Raw genomic sequence first — 18,112 nt, forward strand, 5'->3', positions numbered from 1 at the left:
CCAGAATGATTCTCCCTGTTTGTTGCTTAAAAACATTCTAAATTCATTGTTTGAATGCGATAATGTCTGTAAAATATCTGATATAATATGCTTATGTACATTTGTGACAGATACATGTGTGATGTTATTGTCAAGAAAGTGATAGTCATGTCTTTGAAAATGTTGATACTCTGGTTAATTACCTGATTGACAAAAATACTGATACATGCGTTAATTTCCTACAATATCTAGACATTGGTTGATGTTGGTGTTTCTATTTGACTATTTAAGCATGTATTGTATGATTACCCCTGATTTTAAAATAAAAGGATACTTTTATAGAATCACTGTTTCATTATTTAGGTGGTGACTGATCTGTTAACATGACCGAGCAATTGCATAAGGTGTACTACACACCATCAAACCCTGGCTCTTTAGGGGGTGTGAGTAGATTAAAACGTGGTGTATTAGAGGAAAGTGGTGATTTGCTAAGTGATAAAGAAGTTTCAGACTGGTTAGCCAGTCAAGATGCTTATACACTCCACAGACCACTGCGACATCATTTTAAAAGGAATAGGGTCGTTGTTTATGGTATTGATACACAGTTTCAAATGGACCTGGTAGATATGTCAATATATTCTACGGAAAATGACAATACTAAATTTCTTCTCACATGTATAGACGTGTTTAGCAAATATGCATGGGTACGCTTGTATAAAGAACAAGACTGGATTGGCGGTGACCAATGCATTTAATTCAATACTACAAGAGGGTAGAATCCCTCAGAAAATTCAGACTGACAAGGGAAGGAATTTTTTAACAAGCATTTCCAACAACTAACTAAAAAACACAACATTTACCATTTCAGCACGGGAGTGAATTGAAAGCAAGCGCTATTGAACGCTTTAATAGAACGTTAAAAGGACGGATGTGGCGTTATTTAACAGCTATAAACTCTAAACGCTACATCAATGTTTTACAAGACATTATTCATGGATACAACAGTAGTTATCACAGAAGTATTAAAATGAGGCCTGTAGATGACAACAAAGAAAATGAACCGGTCGTCTATGACAATTTGTATGGTAATGTGTGTAAGAAGATGCCTGTATTTAAATTCAAAATCGGCGACGTGGTTAGAATATCAAAGATGAGGGGTCCTTTTACCAAGGGTTATGAACAAAACTACACAGATGAGTTCTTCACTATAACCGAATGTATACCACGACAACCACCAGTCTACAAACTATCTGATTACGATGGCGATGTTATCGATGGATCATTTTATGAAGAGGAGTTACAAAAAATTATTGTGGATAAGGACAAAGCTTTTAAAGTAGAAAAGATATTAGACAAGAAGAAGCACGGTAAAAGATCCATGGTGCTCGTGACGATGGGTAGGGTGGCCTCCAAGTTTGACAGCTGGGTTAATGAAAAAGCTGTTGTAGATCTACAAACCTCTTAAAGTATATAAAAATAAAACATTTGTTACCTGACTTCATTTCTGCAGTAAACGGTCATGGATGAAGCAGGGTTTTATGTTACATTGCCATGCAATGCTTCATTAGATCTTTACCCCGAAAACCGAATTTCAAATTACAGAACAAGATTAGCCAAACCTATAAACTTAAAAGGTCGTTGGGAGGTGGGTGTGGCTGAAATTGAATACCCTAGATCATGGTACACTATTACTGATGATGATGCGAAAGTCCAATTCAGAGAGGAATCAGTCATCTTATCGACGGAATCAGTCATCTTGTGAAGATAAAGCTGAAAAGTGGTTATTATGACGAAGTTTTGTTTGTAATTAAGGAGCTAAATGCTATGCTACCTCGGCATGCACGTCTTGGCTACGATCATGTGAAAAACAAAGTGTTCATGATGGCGGCACCAGGAAGTTCCTTAACATTCCACGGTAAACTAGCCATTATTTTGGGTGTAATACCGAAGAAACCATTGGTAGCTGTAAATGATTATACTGGAAATGAAAGCATCGAACCCGGTTTTACGCTAGTGTACGTGCCACACCAAGCAGACATAAATGGAGGGTTTTACACCATGTACATGTACACAGATATTATCGAATATCAATCTGTGGGTGATGCACATGCCCCGCTTTTGAGATGTGTACATATAACCGGATCGGATCGTGAAATAGTCAGTGTTGCATATGACAGAGTACACTACGTGTCAGTGAATAAACATTCTATTGGAGAGATTTGTATTGAGCTCAAAGACGACAGAAACAGGGAAGTGCCATTTTCTTACGGCAAAGTCGTCGTTAAACTACACTTCAGGCATGTGAAACAACCGATCCTTTAAAAATGGCGTATTATAATCCGTACCAAATGGACCCCACTCATTATGTAAACTATTATAAAACTCAAGCAGGCGGTGGAATGCCGGGGTTTTCTGGGGGAGGGGTCATGTATGGGGCGGGGCTCGGAGGCCTTTTCAGGGGTTTGTTTCAATGGCTCTTCCGTTGTTAAAAGAGGTTTCAGCATAGCCAAATCACACCTTAAAAACGCTGCTAAAAACATAGCCAGCGACGCTTGTTACCAGAGCTATGACACATTCCTTTAATAATAATGATAAATCTCAAGACGGTTCGGGTTAATGGTTATGTTACGTAAACGGAGGTCTAAACCACCTGGAATGAGGAGGGGAGGAGTGGTCAGGCGGTAAAGAAAACCAGGAAACCCCTAAGAAAACCGCAGTTAGGCAACGAAAACGAAAGAGAGCTGTGAAGCATTTTTCATCTGTTAAAACTATATTCTAAACCATGGCACTACTACACACCATGTCCGAAGAGTGTATTAAATCCGAACTGGATCTGTTTACAGTACCGATGACGCAGACGGCTATTGAAAAAAACACATACATTGAAATCCCTCCTCTATCTGCGATATCGGACAGCTCCATTGGAATTTTTCATAGCGGGAATGGTGAAGATTATATAGATTTAAATAATACACTGCTTTACATGCGTGTTAAAATCACAAATCCGGACGGTTCAAATATCAGAGATGGGACTCCTGTTGGACTGGTCAATTATCCAGGAAACACACATTTTTCATAGGTTGATGTATCGCTTGGTGATAAGTTAATTCCACAGAGTACAAACACTTACCCCTATCGATGTATTATAGAATGCCTTTTAAACTATGGTAAAGATACATTGGAAAGTGTTTTCTCAGCAGGTTTATTTTACAAAGATTCTGCCGGACATATGGATGCAGGCTGATCCGCAGGGGCTAACATTGGTCTGACAAAGAGGGCTGCCTTTAGCAACGAAAGTGCAGTAGTTGAGCTTTTATCACCAATACACAGTGATATTTTCTTTCAAGAAAAACTAATGCTTAATGGGGTGGACATTAAAATCTGTCTGACAAGAGGCAAAGATGAATTTTGTCTAATGAGGAGTGATGCTATAGCATACAAACTGCGTATTTTGACAGCTTCTCTGTTTGTTAAAAAGTATCTGTATCACCAGGAGTGAGACTGGGGCATGCTCAAGCACTACTCTCAACAACTGCCAAATACCCCATTGACAGGGTCTGCCTGAAAAATTTCTCCATACCAGCTGGAGGTCGTGTATCAAACCAGGAAAACCTGTTTTTAGGTACATTACCCAAATCCATCATATTGGGTATGGTCGATAATGATGCTTTTACAGGGGCATACGATAAAAACCCTTTTGCATTTAAGCATTACGATCTGGAGTTTCTAGCTGTTTATGTGGATGGTCAGCAACACCTCGCCAAACCATTACAACCTGACTTTGGAGCAGGCACTCGCTATGCGAGAATTTTACCAGCTTGCACTTTCATCTGGAAGACATCTAAAAACCAAGCGTTGGTAATCGACAGAGAAGATTTTCTGCAGGGTTATACACTTTATGGTTTCAACCTCACTCCAGACGTAAGAATGTGGTCAACACATCTCGCTTGTTAAGTCTGGGAATATCAGACTAGAAGTACGTTTCAGACAACCGCCTCAAGAACCATTAATCTGATTGTTTATGCTGTTTTTGACAACATCATTGAAGTTTCTAACCGAAGACAGGTACTTGTTGACTACTATTAATTGAAAACATGAATACCATACAACTTACAGCGGCTATAGACAGAATCACACAAAACACGCATTTTCTTGGAGTACTACCGTGGATCATTTACCGAAGGACCCCTTAAGAACATTACCTACGTCAGCCATAATCAACACAGACCCTGCACATCTCCCCGTGAACACTGGTTAGCAATTTACATAAATAAGGATGGTTCAGCATTTTTCTTTGACAGTTTCGGTAATAGTCCTGATTTTATTCGCTTTTCCTGTATCAATCACTGCCTTTCTAAAAACGAATTCAACACGCATTCAATATTCAGCTAAACAAGTTCAGCATTTTATGTCTGACACATGCGGTCATCATTGTATTTTCTTTCTATATCATATGATTCGAGGTCGTGCTTATGATGATGTTATGATGCTTTATAGCGATGATTTAATTAAAAATGTTGAATATGTATCGCATTTTGTGAAAAAACTAAGGATAACTCATTGTAATAGTACTACATTTAAGTGTATGCAATGTGTGCAAATGGGTGAAACGTTTATGTTAAACACATGATTTGTAAATGTTTGCTTCAAATAAATAAAAAGAGCACAATGTCAAATGTACCAATGTCATAGCTTTATTGAGTACCATATGATTAATTTGTACAAAAATGAATATACAATTATACAATATCAAAATGACAGCCATACGCTTTTGATCAAGAGACGGTGATTTAAACGGTGATACATCTGAATCCTTAGAAGAAGGCGTACTTAAATACATTCTTTGACCCGTAGAGGTAGAGGGCTGATGTAGACGGTTTGGTTTTAAATGAACTTATTACACGCCTAACCTTATGGTTTGGCACTGTTGAATAGGGATGTTTAAAGTAGCAATTGCCTGCAAAAACTCAGTCCATCCATGAGGTCTCACGGTCATCCCTAATATTATGCGGAGCCGTAATACTCTTTACAAGATCCATCACGTGTGATCCCTGTATAGTAATGCCTTTAAATACAAACTCCCCGAATCGCTCCAAGATGCCATTTCTTTGGCTTTAGACATTTTATCCATGATGTATCTTGCATTTTTCACACATCTCAATGGGACATTTTTCAATACATCTGCTATAATATCTTCAACAGGGTTAACAGATTGTTCTTTGCGAGACTCATTGGGGATGTTAATGCAAGCGTTAATGTGTTACTATCTCGATCACCCTGTTTAACTACCGTTAAAAATCTTTGTAAAGCCGAGGTGTAAAGCTTAGCCTTCTCATGAGTATCCAAATTGTCTTTATTCAAAATATTTCTTATAGCAACATCCAGATCGCCTTCCACGGTTTGTTGAATAGACTCTCGGTATTGGACATCTTCAGTTTATCTATTTGGTTTTGAGACACTAAAACAGCTTCTCAGCATACTCCATCTTCAACCTTGTTTAGCCGTTATCAGACTTGTAATAAAGGGGACTGCTATGCTCAAAAGCGGAAGAAGAAATCCTCCTTTCTGGTTGAGCATGCGTTTTTGTGGACACACCAATGTTTTTATTGGCTATGTATTTAATTTCAGTCTTTCTCCTCTTCAACCGCTTGTGTTGCTGGTTCGTTAGTGGGATTGTGCCATAGAGTACATTAAATGCAATCTCACACAATGTTAAAATGAGCTCGCCAGATGCTGATTGCATAATAAGACGCTTTTGCATGGGGGTCGCTTTAAATAGCATTTTTAACAGGGGAGGTTTCTAGATAGTCTAGCAGACATTTTACCAAAATCACGGTTTTCTTTTTGAATGTAAACTACTGGCTGGTTTGAAAGCAACCCCGCTCTGAGATCTGAAAACATTCAGGGGTTTTTGCTTTATAGTCTATCATGAGGTATCCAAAAGGCTGGTTGGTAGCATCTTGATAGCATTCCATAAAATATTTTGTATTTCCGGGTACATTTGTTTTCCCAACACATTTATCTGATTGTTATCACGAGGATTCTTAAACAATATTAAATAATTTGTATTCAAACTGATGGTTCTGCTGGATTTACCTTTGAAAAATAAATTCTGCACAATATAAATAGCGTTGAGGTTTCTATGGTGAACGTATTGAGTGAATAACTTTTCCACTTCAGAGTTTCCACTTGCCTCCTTCATCATGTCGTCAATTATTAACAGATTTGTTTTATTGATAGGTAATAAAACATCATCATTCAGAGATTGCGGTATTCCTTCCACAAATTTAATGTTATACAATTTATACAGTTCATCATACATAGGTTGCCAGCAATCATAAATGTACACAATGTTTTCAATCTTTTAGAAATCATATTTACAGCATTTTCCAACAACATTTTTACAAAATAAGACTTTCCAGAATTTGAAGGTCTACTTATTACACATGAAAAAGGATGTTGAAGTCTAAAATCAAAACCATCAACCTCCCGCGACACTGCGTGTGATTTAAAAAATTATCAGTAGCCATATGGTAGAGTTGTATAATCAGGGAAAAGCAGCCTCTTATTATACACCACTTGAAACTTTTTAACAACTGACTTGTTTTGCAAAGTGAAGTTCTTTTTATTCCTCACTGATGTTGTCTGTGTAGGCTAGGACGTGTTTGGTGTCATGCGATTTTACATAACTTTCAACAAGACCGATCAAATTGTCTAATCTAATCGCCATAGAATTTTCAGCATTCAAAGTTATACCCTTTGCTTTCATACACACTTTACCTTTTGCAGTGCGATATCCAGTATGTTTTAGGCCCTCCTGAACAAAAATTCTGTGATGTGATCATCATTGCCGATTTCGCCAGTCAGATCTCCTAAATAAGGACCCAGAGGAGGTTCCCAATCACCGCCTCTAGAGATAAAGATAACGCTGTCTGTGTCGCTATACAACAATCTGTCACCCAATTTATCCATAAGGCTATACAATTCTAACCGTGCATGTGCTGTTGTAAAGGCCCCCAGAAATATATTCACATCCCGTGTGTTGTACATGGCTCCATCGTCATGATTGTACTGCACCAGCGCAATTTCATCAGACACGTAATGTGAAATATTTAACGCCATACTGACAGCCAAATATGATGTGAGCAAATTCTTCTGGGTCTTTCAAAAGTTTAGAAGTGGGTAGATTTTCTCTCATTGAAAAACGCCCCCACAGACTATTCAGCAACAATTTGTTGATAGATCTCTGAGCAGGGTTGTGAAAGATCTTTGCAGGATCGAGGTTAATCCCTTCTTTTTAAAGTAATCATCGATATAGGCTTTTTGTCTGAATCGGTGACTACGTGAGAGGGATAGTCTGAGGCCTCCTGTTTAAATTTCAGAAAGGTCTTTACATAATCGGAAAACAGTGTTTCAGATTTCTCTGCAAAGTGCCACACCTCTGAGACCTCCATTACAAGATACCCCTTCTCAATCGCCTTCAACAATTCAATGCTCACCCAGCAGCCTGAGATAGACCTCTCCTCATCTGTATGCGTACAAGATGTAACATTGATTTGTTTCTCAACGCATGTTCTGCATAGAGGAAACATAAGTTTCCTGCACACCTGTAAGGAAGCACAGGATGAAGCAATTTTCGGGGGGGTAGCATTGTTGCCTTAATAAGTCCGTAATAATTTTCAAGGGGTTCAAAATCCTTGAAAATTATTTCAGGATGTCCAACAGGGTAGCTTTTTCGAGCCTGACAGTAAGGATAAAGACTCGTGAAATCAACATATCTGATCTTTTCATTTTCTGAAGTTTTGTGGTACAACTTGTAAGCATTTGTACGCCCCCCAAAGAGTGCATCACGTGGTTTCAGTCTCTCAGGTGCCGAATAAGTGGTCATAAACGCAATTACATGAGGGTCAGTTTGCTTAAGATTCTTCCATACACACTCATGCATCACCTCAACGTCTAAACAGTATGTGTTCTGCAAAACATCAATCTTGTCATTAAACTGCATCCTGAGCACTCCAAAAGGCACTTTTGACAGGGGTTTACATAGTCAGATCTGTAACGACACTTGCGGTGAAAACATCCGCAAATTCTAGAGCTTTTCAGTACACCATCTTTTTCGTAATATCCATCAACAAAGTACTCTCCAAATTTCACTTCACCGTGATTTAGCACGTGGTGAATGTCTACGCCACGTGTTTTTTTCACATACTCAAGCCATTCAATAGAGATGTTAGAGAATGTCTTATACTGATTGACGTATGCATTATTATGTGTCAGAGCCAGTGTATTTCTAGAGAGAAATTGCGCCTTGAAAGCACCCATACAGCAACTAGCAAGAGTCACGTAGCTGAAAGGATCTACCTGCGTGCATCGTAGGAATTCATCTCTAAATTTAATGCATGCTTCACGTAATAAAACGACGCCATTCATGCAGTAGATGCCAATCTCTTTTTTGAAATCAAAGACTTCACCATCGACTGTTTCGTACTCACTGATCAAATTTTGTCCTGGCACTATCTGTCATGGAGTTGTACCCGTAGTAGTTTTTAGCAGGGTATGGACCTATATAAGTCTGATTTTCCTGTCTGTTGAAATAGTGAGGAAAGAAGCCTTTTTCTTCATTTTCCAAATTTAACGCAGATGGCATCTTAGACAGAGCCATGTGGAGGAATGAGTAAGAATCGATAAAACGTTGCCTAAAAGTCTCATCATACATGAAAATGGTTCTACAGCCCTGCATTACTATGTTAAGTTGGAGTCCTGCATTGCAAAAATACTCCAGAATTAAAAAGTTGTCAAACCCGCTTGCATTGTGTGCAATCCAAGTGTAATTTTTGTACCTCGGCTGTCTAAACCTCCAAACGAGTTTTCTCACACATCCCTCATCTCCAAATTCAAATGTCTCACCATCAAAAGTCATGGCACACACATAATTTGCTATATGTTTACCATTATCACATCGTGTTTCAAAATCATAGAAAATGTAACGATCTGTATATTCCTTGGGTATGGTAGGCTGTATTAAGCACTGGTGTAGGCCTTCGTGGCTTACATCATCCCCGCAATGTAGACATTTATCATTTGGACAGTTATGAGGTTTGGGGTTTTGGCTGTATGGTAACGCTTATTGCATTTACTGACAATATTTTGTAGTATCGCAAGGAGATCTACCACAATCATCGTCCGTAGGGGGTACTAGTTTATGAGCATTAAAACAGTATCTAGATCTGCAATAACGCAAACAGTCTTGACAGTGTATTATGCTTTTAGGCTGTTTGTAGCACTCACTATCGTTGCAAACAGAGCACACATATTTACAATCATGATTCTGTCTGCTCAGTATAACCTGTGTAACAGAAATCACACACATATGCAGACCCTATAAAGGCTTTCAGATTCTTTATCATGTAATAATGAGAATCATGAATGTAAAGATATGCTGTTTTGGTGTGTGGCTCATCTGAAGTTTTATATTTTTCCAACTTTCCATCGGTTGACCTGTAAAAGACAACAATTTTTATGTCTAATGCACGCTCAAATTTTGCAATGTCTCCTAGACCTATTTTATCCCGAGGTGTGAAACCGCCAGCACTCTGAATGGATTCACCCCGTCTTTCTAAGTTGTCATGGGAAATCTGAGGGTCGAGAAAATATGCTAGACATAATGAAAAACACAGGTTGTTTGACGTATTGACAGGACAGAATAAATGCATTCTTTTTCTTCTAATCACGTCATCATGTGCTATATCAACTAGCTTCCTACGAGCACCACCGTTCCTACTTCTGGCTATGGATGCGTGTAACTGCAAACTGTCGGCCATCACTTTCGCATTGCTCTGCATAATTTTTTCAAATTGTTCAACAAAAATGCATTCGTTATAGCCATTGCTAGGTGATAATACACAGTTTACATCAGATTTCAGACTGGGGCCTCTCAGTGAAATATTAATAAAACTGGATTCACCGCCCATCTGTCTGGAAAATGACACCATCTCTGACAATGCATTGTGCACAGATGTACTGTATTCAGCAAGGTCTGTAGATATTAAATCCCTTAAATTTAGAGCCCTGTGTATCTCTATGCCATTGAAACGCGGTCTTGGTACAATTGTGAAATCATTTACAACACCTCCGTTTCTAACCAATGTTTCAATATTATTCTGACTTAAACCTACATGGGGTTCATTCGTGTCTGATGAAATATTGCTTACACCACCAGTCTGTACTGCATCAACAATCAGCTCATCCTCATTATTAGCATCCTCGTGCTTTTTTATCATTGCTTCTAATCTTTCACAAAGGTTAGGTCGTGAGACCCCAGTTTGTCATTATATTTTTGGATCATGTCTTCTAATCGCTTATGCACTTTAGAGCCGAGGGGCCTGATATTAATGAGGATGAACTGTGTGATGATGGTTCTAGTGACTGATTTAACATCTCACATTCTTTATTACCATTAGAATAATTTAGACATCTTCTCTGTGTTTGAAGAATACCCTCTAATCTAGCATTTAAATCCAAATAGGCAGGACCTAAAACATCTATCTGTTGATCGATTATGCTTTGTAGCTGTTCAATATTTGACAAATGATCGTATCTAGTTCTTGCAGAAGGATTTTGTTCAAAGTCTGGTTGACAATTAAGCAATTCATCGTCTGAATGTGTTATTTTACTCGTCATATTGAAAACTTTTTTCAATTCAGTTTTATTTTCCACTGATTATACACATACACCAACTACAAAAAAAGCACAGGTCACCTAAATAATACAAAACAACAACACCCTTTTAACACAAATCAATCATAAATACAATTAGTTATTTTATATGTTCTATGACAGCGTTATTGATGTTAGTCAATATATTTACCATGAGCTGGCTTTCTCGGAATTCGTCCTGGAGAATCTTTTCAATTTTATTCAACATCTCGCGATTGGCACCAACTCGATCGAGAATAAGCCGTAGACTTCCTTGTTCTTCTGAGTTTGTCATCACCATGTGGAAGCAGTCACAAAGACGTTTGACATTCTCTGAAATAATGTCCAGCTTCTCGATCCGCCAATCGATTCTGTTCACGCAATTCCATCAACAAATCATGGGAAAAGTTCTGTTGATTTGATGGTAGATTTTAATCCGCTCGATAACTGTCTCTTCCACACACTCCTGATTATTCGCGATCGCCCTCCGTACAATCCGATACAGCATCAATAAACGAAATCACATCCTCCGCATCGCTTAGCAGCAGCTCCTCATCTGGCACCACAGCCCCGCTGTGTGATGAGACAGCAATATCGGTGTTGTCTGGAAGTATGGGTTGGTTAAGAGCATCCCACTCCCTCACGAACGCATCATTATCGAAGATTGCTGTGGGGTCTTCGTCAATTTGCAAACTGGTAGCGTACAAATCTATATAAAGAATGAGAATTTGTGTATTAGCAAGGGGTTACCATTTTTAATGATGTTAGTGTGAATCGTACTCACCAACTGATTCGTTTAACACAGAAGGTATTTGACGTGACGTTGTTTGATCGCTTCTCCTTTCTCCTGATGAAGACCCATGTTTTTTTTCTCCAAAATAGTGTCTTGCACCGTTTCCAGCTGGGGGTACAACATGTAATCGAGGGCTTCGTGAAATCCTCGGAATTGGACTAAAGGGTTTGTTGCGTCTCCGTGAACTGAGTGACAGTGATGTCTTCGGTTTGGGTGTAGCAAACCCCGGTTGTGAGACAAGCGTTGACAAGTCGACGTTTGAAATATCTACAAACACCGAAAATACATTTTTGTTTTATCAATATTGCATAATCAAAATAGAACACAAATAATGTATACATACCTTGCAGTACACATCTGTTGACAGATTTGCTCTGACCCGTTGTTTCATTAATTAACGGTTCAGTCACTGAAAAATAAATAGAAAATATTCACATCAGTACTAAGCAATTCTAATATATAAATACATAAAAATTGTCTTTATGTAAACTTACGCAGTTGATCGATGCGATCCAGGTTTTCATAATCGTTGATAGGGGCTGAATTACGTACAAATAAAAATGATTTAAACGCCTGTTAAAAATCAAGGTACCAAAATGTAAAACATCAATATTTAAAAAATCACATACTTCTGAAAATAAACGCCATTTTAAAGTGCAATCACCCGTGTTCTACAGATGCGTCCGTCTGGTTCAGCTGTAAATGATGACCACACACACTTAAAGTCTGTTTAAATAGGCTGAGTTCTCCCCCATAAGAAGACCTTCACTCACTCACTGCCGGAGGGAGGGGTTGGGGAGAGGAGTGGAGGTAGGGGACAGGATTAAAAGTTCAAAGGTACTGCAATTAAGTCATAAAGCATAGGTCATATATAATTTTTTGTCACAAAGTTTCACAATCACACCACAGCTATCTGGAGCCATCTTCTGTTTAAATCTGGGTTCATGAAGCATCGCGACAAACTCAAATTGACGTATATAAAAGTTTAAAACTTTCAAAAGTTCAAAATGACGTATATATAAAAAAAGTTTTATTAATGTCTCTTTTATATAATTCTCAACAGAAAAATACACTTTTCTTAGACAACAATTGATCTCATTTTGTTTTCATACATTTAAACGACCGCACATCTTTCTGTCTAGTGATTTAACTCAGCGGCTGTTTTTAATTATAATATTATTGAGTGTAGGCCTATTAGCTTGTTTCTAGTAGGCGGTTGCACGTGAAGAAAGGACCCATTAATTTACAATATTAATATGTTTAGTTAAAATCTCTTTTAGAACTGAATAATGCAACATTGGGACGTTTGATAGTTTAATCTGTGGCTGAATCATTTAAAAGGACTGTGGATAGACTATACCAAACCCCAGTTGTGAAATATCCAGAGATCAAAGCTTTAAATTGACACTTCGAAATCTTGGCGCGTATTCATCCCCATGAACACAGATCCAATTAACAACCCTAAGGTCTGGTCAAAATACAAATTTTATTAACCCCCAGTCATTTCAGTCGCCTTTATGTCTGAATCATAAAATGAATTACCCCGCCGCATGAAAGCGAGACCCCGCTGCTCAGCGCCTTAAAGGCTGGATCAAAAACAGCGTTATCAATTTGGATGCACTCCTGAAATAATTTTGATTGGAAAAAATGCAATACAACACGTGTTAAAGTTACAATTTATAATGCATACTATTTCAATGAAAACTCATACTATTTGGTTTAAAATACGTTTTAGTCTCTGGTAAAAGTAAATAACACTTGTTAATCATTTATTCGTTATTTTAAAGTGTCCGTCTAAATGAGTTTGCTCTGCCAGTATCGTCTGTTTCATGTAAAATAAACTAATATCATTCAATATCCACTGTTTTAGAATCTCATGGTTAAAAAATAAAAAAATAAAAAAATGTAACAAACTTTTGTATTAAAGATATTTCGTCAGAATTATATATAAAATAAACCTGTTTACCAAAATACTGTATTTTCTAGTGAATGTTGTTAAAGTTTTTATCATTTTAGAGTGCCTTTGTTGTATTTGCCAACTTGATATGTTTTTTTAAAACAAAATGTCAAAGTTTTCGTTAAATACATTTAAACCTTTAAATAATACTTTAAAACACTTCCTAAGATTTGGAGGAGTTAAGCCCCACCCCCGCAGAGGGGCTTGTCAACTGATCTTACGCCATTGTCATTTTGGACGAGATCGTGAAAGGACTTTAAACGGAGTCGTGTAAGATTTCTGTCTTATATAGTTAAAAATATATATTATGTTTTTAGAAAATGTATCCTGTTTGCTAGGTTAATGTTAAACATCGTCTTACTTACATCACTTATCGCTGAATGAGTTCATGAAAGGATTTTAAACAGTAGATTTTGTGCTGCATTTTACAATTTATGCTATTTAAAATGCTTTTTGTTGAAATACAATTTTTAAATACATTTTATGTTTTTGTTCAGCATCTTTAAAGTGACATTGCTAGAGATGTGTTAGACAACGTAATGTTTAAAAACACATTTTCTTCTCTTTGTCAAAAGTTTAAAAAACAAAACAGTTTTTCACCAAGCATTAAACCCCAATAAAGACATCATTTAAACACATTTTAAACGTAATACTACTTTTTTTGTCATCTCAGTTTTCCATTAAAGATTAATAATCTTTCTACTCTTTTAAATACACCGATGGGGGTATCAGAACAGACACGCCATATCACAGCATGTACAACTGCCGGAGGGAGGGGAGGGGGCGGAGGGAAAGGTCAAATGTACAGCAATTAAACCATAAATCAGGGCCATAAATCATTTTTTGTCACAACGTACATAATACATACTACTTTTGTCCTCTGCCACCCGGATTGAGTAACCACGCCACCACAAGGCCATAGTTATTAGTGGGAATTGGGCATGCCAAATTGGGGAGAAAAGGGGATAAAATTAGAACAAAAGAAAGAAAAAAGAAATGACAGTAGTTTTAAAGACTTTATTTGCTTTATTTGTTGGTGCTGCCTTTTCATTTACTTTAGGATCAAGGAATCTAAAATAGTTTGCAGGTATTTATTAGGTTGTATGTTTTTGTTGATTGCATATTATTAGATGAATGTGAATAAGTCATAATTTTAAGTTAATTATTATTTTTATCCTTTGGGAAAAATTTGAAGCGTTTCCTTCTCATCACCACAAGAGGGTTCCAAGAGTAAAAGGTTTTTCTATGTACAATGTACAATGTACAACATGTGACAGTCTGGAGGAGGTCTTCTTTTTGTTTATCCCTCCCTTTATAGCATGCTCTCCCAGGTTCAGAGTATCTCTCAGTGGTAAAGACGCTGACTACCATCCCTAGAGTTCGCAAGCGCATGGTGTGCGTGGATGCCGCAGTTGATGGTGTGAAGCCTTCACACATGCTATATCTCTGCGGTAACGCGCTCAACAAGCCATGTAATAAGAGGCGCGGGTTGACGGTCTCAGATGCAGAGGCAGCTGAGATTCGTTCCCGCCACCCGGATTGAGGTGAGTCACAATGCTGCCACAAGAACTTAAGAGTGCATTGGGAACTGGGCATTCCAAATTGGGGGAAAAAAAATAAAAAATAGAACAGAATCCACAATTACAACCAAAATGTTTGACCTCTCCACATGGTCCTCACTGAGAGTCTTCCAGAAAGAACAAACAGCTGTTCCATTTCTTGTCATACGTGTCCAATCTGCCAAACAGTTTAAATGACATCCTTTCAAATGCCGCCACCCTGCCCAATTTAGTGAACCATTCTTGAAATTAGGGAGCGCCAATTGACTTCCATCCTCTAAGAATTATCTGTCTGCTAGTCATTACACTAGTTGGGACCCAGATTGTTGCATATTTGTCACCTACTTTAATAACCTCCTCATCAATCAATATACATAGTCTAGGGCAGAATCCAATTTGAGTATCTAGAGCCTCACTGATAAAACTCTGGACCCAGAATTCTTGAATCTTAGAGATCTGAGATCTTGAACCACAGAGCTTGGGCTATGTCTCCATTCTCCAACTGACATCAACAGCAGATACAGTAAGTGTGCCTTTTAAAGCCTAAACAACATAGAGGGAGACCATTCTCCAATTCCAAGTTAAAATCTCTTTCCCATAACCTCTAAAGAGCTTTAAGGACCCATCACCAAGACTCTGAATCAACAAGGAATAATACACTGACGTTTCATGCTCCTTCCCAAATGCTGTGAGTACCATACAGAGGGTGTCTGCCACCAAAAATAGTACAAAATAGATGGAGCAACTGTAAATACCTGACAAATGGAGACCTAGAAATCCCAAATTGCTGTGAAATTATTTTCAAATGATCTCCAGGTAACATTTAGGTACATATCAGAATTGAACATACAAGAAACCTTTGTCCATACTGAATGTAAATGTGGAATAATAGGATTCATTTTTACTTCTCTTGGCAAATTAATTGAAAGACTTTACAATGGTGAGATTGGGGCAATGAACTTTGTTCAATGTTGTACCAGTGAAGGTCTCTCTCGGGTGGAAGAGACCAGTTGGCCAGGTGTCTAAGATTAAAAGACAAAATTTTGTGGAGGCATAAACCTCCTTTGTCAATTGCAGGATTTCTGCAGGTCTTAAAAAGTCTTAATTCGCCCTTCCACAAATTATATGCCATGACGAGAAAAGAATCTCTCATGCAACATTTAATGCCATGACATATGAATTTAAGACTTGTTCCTCTGATTTAAGACCTTTTTAAGGCCTTAAATCAGAGGAACAAGTCTTAAATTCATATGTCATGGCATTAAATGTTGCATGAGAGATTCTTTTCTCGTTGCATTTAAGTAGGAGACTAGACGTCCCAGTTAACCAGACATCATGGTTTAATTCTCTAAAAAATACAATGTACTAATGTCCCCATTACAGCTGGTAGGCTTTCTGATTTTTTCTTAAATTAAATATACTCATAGTCCTTCTCGGTATTGTCTCTGGTACCATTTGCAAAGAAGAGAAGCAATTTTGTTGCGTTGCACATTGATTTGAAGATACTTTCATTCTAGTCTTTCAGCAAATCCACTGAAATGTTTCTGATTACCAAAGCAATAATGTTGTGTGCTTGGCGCTCACACACTTTGTTATCCTGTCAGTCAGCGCAAGTTAGAAATTCCCATATAAAAATGTTTTCCCATGTTTTCAATAACGAGCTAAAAGAAGCTGATCTATTTCTTTGCACAATAAGTGAAAATGGAAACTAGGCGAATTAGACAATGTCACATTCAGACAGATACACTGCACTTTTTACAAGCACTTAAATGTTGAGATGTGGGGATTGTATTTTGAATGTTGTGAATTTTGTGTTAAAATGTGCACCTGACATGATAAGTCATTTTAGAATTACAAATGCAATATGACATCATATCGATAGAATAGGCTACATAGATTTTGTACATAAAAAAAAACCTCAAATGTTTTGGCTCTGTGAAGGTCACCAAGAGGCCCGGGAATCAACTTTTGGCCTGCATTGGAATGGTCAATTAGACACCCTTGCATATAAATGACGCAAACCAGACTCACCACTCAAGCTAAGGTGTTAGTACAGAGGTTGTGGGATGACAAACGTCTGCCAGAAGACTTACTAGACTCTTGGAAACACTGGGAGAGCGAGTTGAAAGACCTGCAGCACATCACTTTGCCCAAGAGTTATTGCAGCAAAGAACTGGAATGCTCTACTAGCATTAGGCAGTTTCACATCTTTTGTGATGCCTCAGAGTAGGCTTATGGATATGTGGCTTACTTCAGAACCGAAAACCCTCAAGGTAAAGTGGAGGTGGCCTTTTTAACAGCTAGGTCCCGTGTTGCTCCCAAGAAACAACAGAGCATTCCTCGTTTTGAGCTATGTGCAGCACTCATGGGGGCACAGCTTGCTAAGGTCCTGAAGGCAGAGCTAACATTACCACTCATTAGTGTCACTCTGTGATCTGACTCCACTACAGTACTGACCTGGCTTTTATCAGAGTCCTGCCACTTTAAGGTGTTTGTGGGGACCAGAGTGGCAGAGATACAGGACTTAACTGAATCTGACACCTGGCATTATGTACAGTCAGGCTACAACCCTGCAGATACCATTAAAAGAGGAAAGTCTCCCTCTGATCTCAACAGAGAGAGCAGATGGATCCAAGGCCCAGCATTCCTCAGACAAACTCCAGACAGCTGGCCAGAGATGCCACCATTAGCTCACATAAATCAAGTCAGTGAGCTAAAAAAGTCAACCTACTGTATTGTGGACTGTTAACCTCTTCTCTTTCACTACCAGATCCTTAACAATTTCACACCTTCACAGACTACCTTAAGGCCCTTATATTACCATACAACGGGAGCTCTCCCTACATTGCAACTGCAGAGGATTATAAAGAAGCCGAGCTCACGGCCCTCAGTCGGATCCAAGCCGAGTCATTTCCTGAAGAGGTGTCATTTCCAGAGAGGGTGTTTGCAGAGCTCAGGAGGAAATACTGGGTATTAAAAGGATCAGCAGCAGTCAGAAATCATCAACGCCAATGCACTGAGTTCCAAAAATGGCGGGCCAAACCGCATCCCCCAAGAATGGCAGACCTCCCACCCACCAGGTTGAGAATTCACCAGCCAGGTTTCTATTCAACTGGAATAGATTGTTTC

At 38.3% G+C, this 18,112-nt stretch overlaps 1 long non-coding RNA gene across 1 annotated transcript; it reads right to left on the minus strand.

Annotated features, from left to right (window-relative positions):
- Positions 1-11,637: 11,637 nt before the first annotated feature.
- On the minus strand, positions 11,638-12,125 carry LOC127644868 (uncharacterized). The gene is made up of 3 exons (XR_007970735.1): positions 11,962-12,125; positions 11,811-11,876; positions 11,638-11,734 (listed from the first exon to the last, which is right to left on the minus strand). It is a non-coding gene; the product is annotated as an uncharacterized LOC127644868 (long non-coding RNA).
- Positions 12,126-18,112: the final 5,987 nt, after the last annotated feature.

The sequence above is a fragment of the Xyrauchen texanus genome, chromosome 6 (genome assembly GCF_025860055.1).
Source record: "Xyrauchen texanus isolate HMW12.3.18 chromosome 6, RBS_HiC_50CHRs, whole genome shotgun sequence".
Lineage (NCBI taxonomy): Eukaryota > Metazoa > Chordata > Actinopteri > Cypriniformes > Catostomidae > Xyrauchen > Xyrauchen texanus.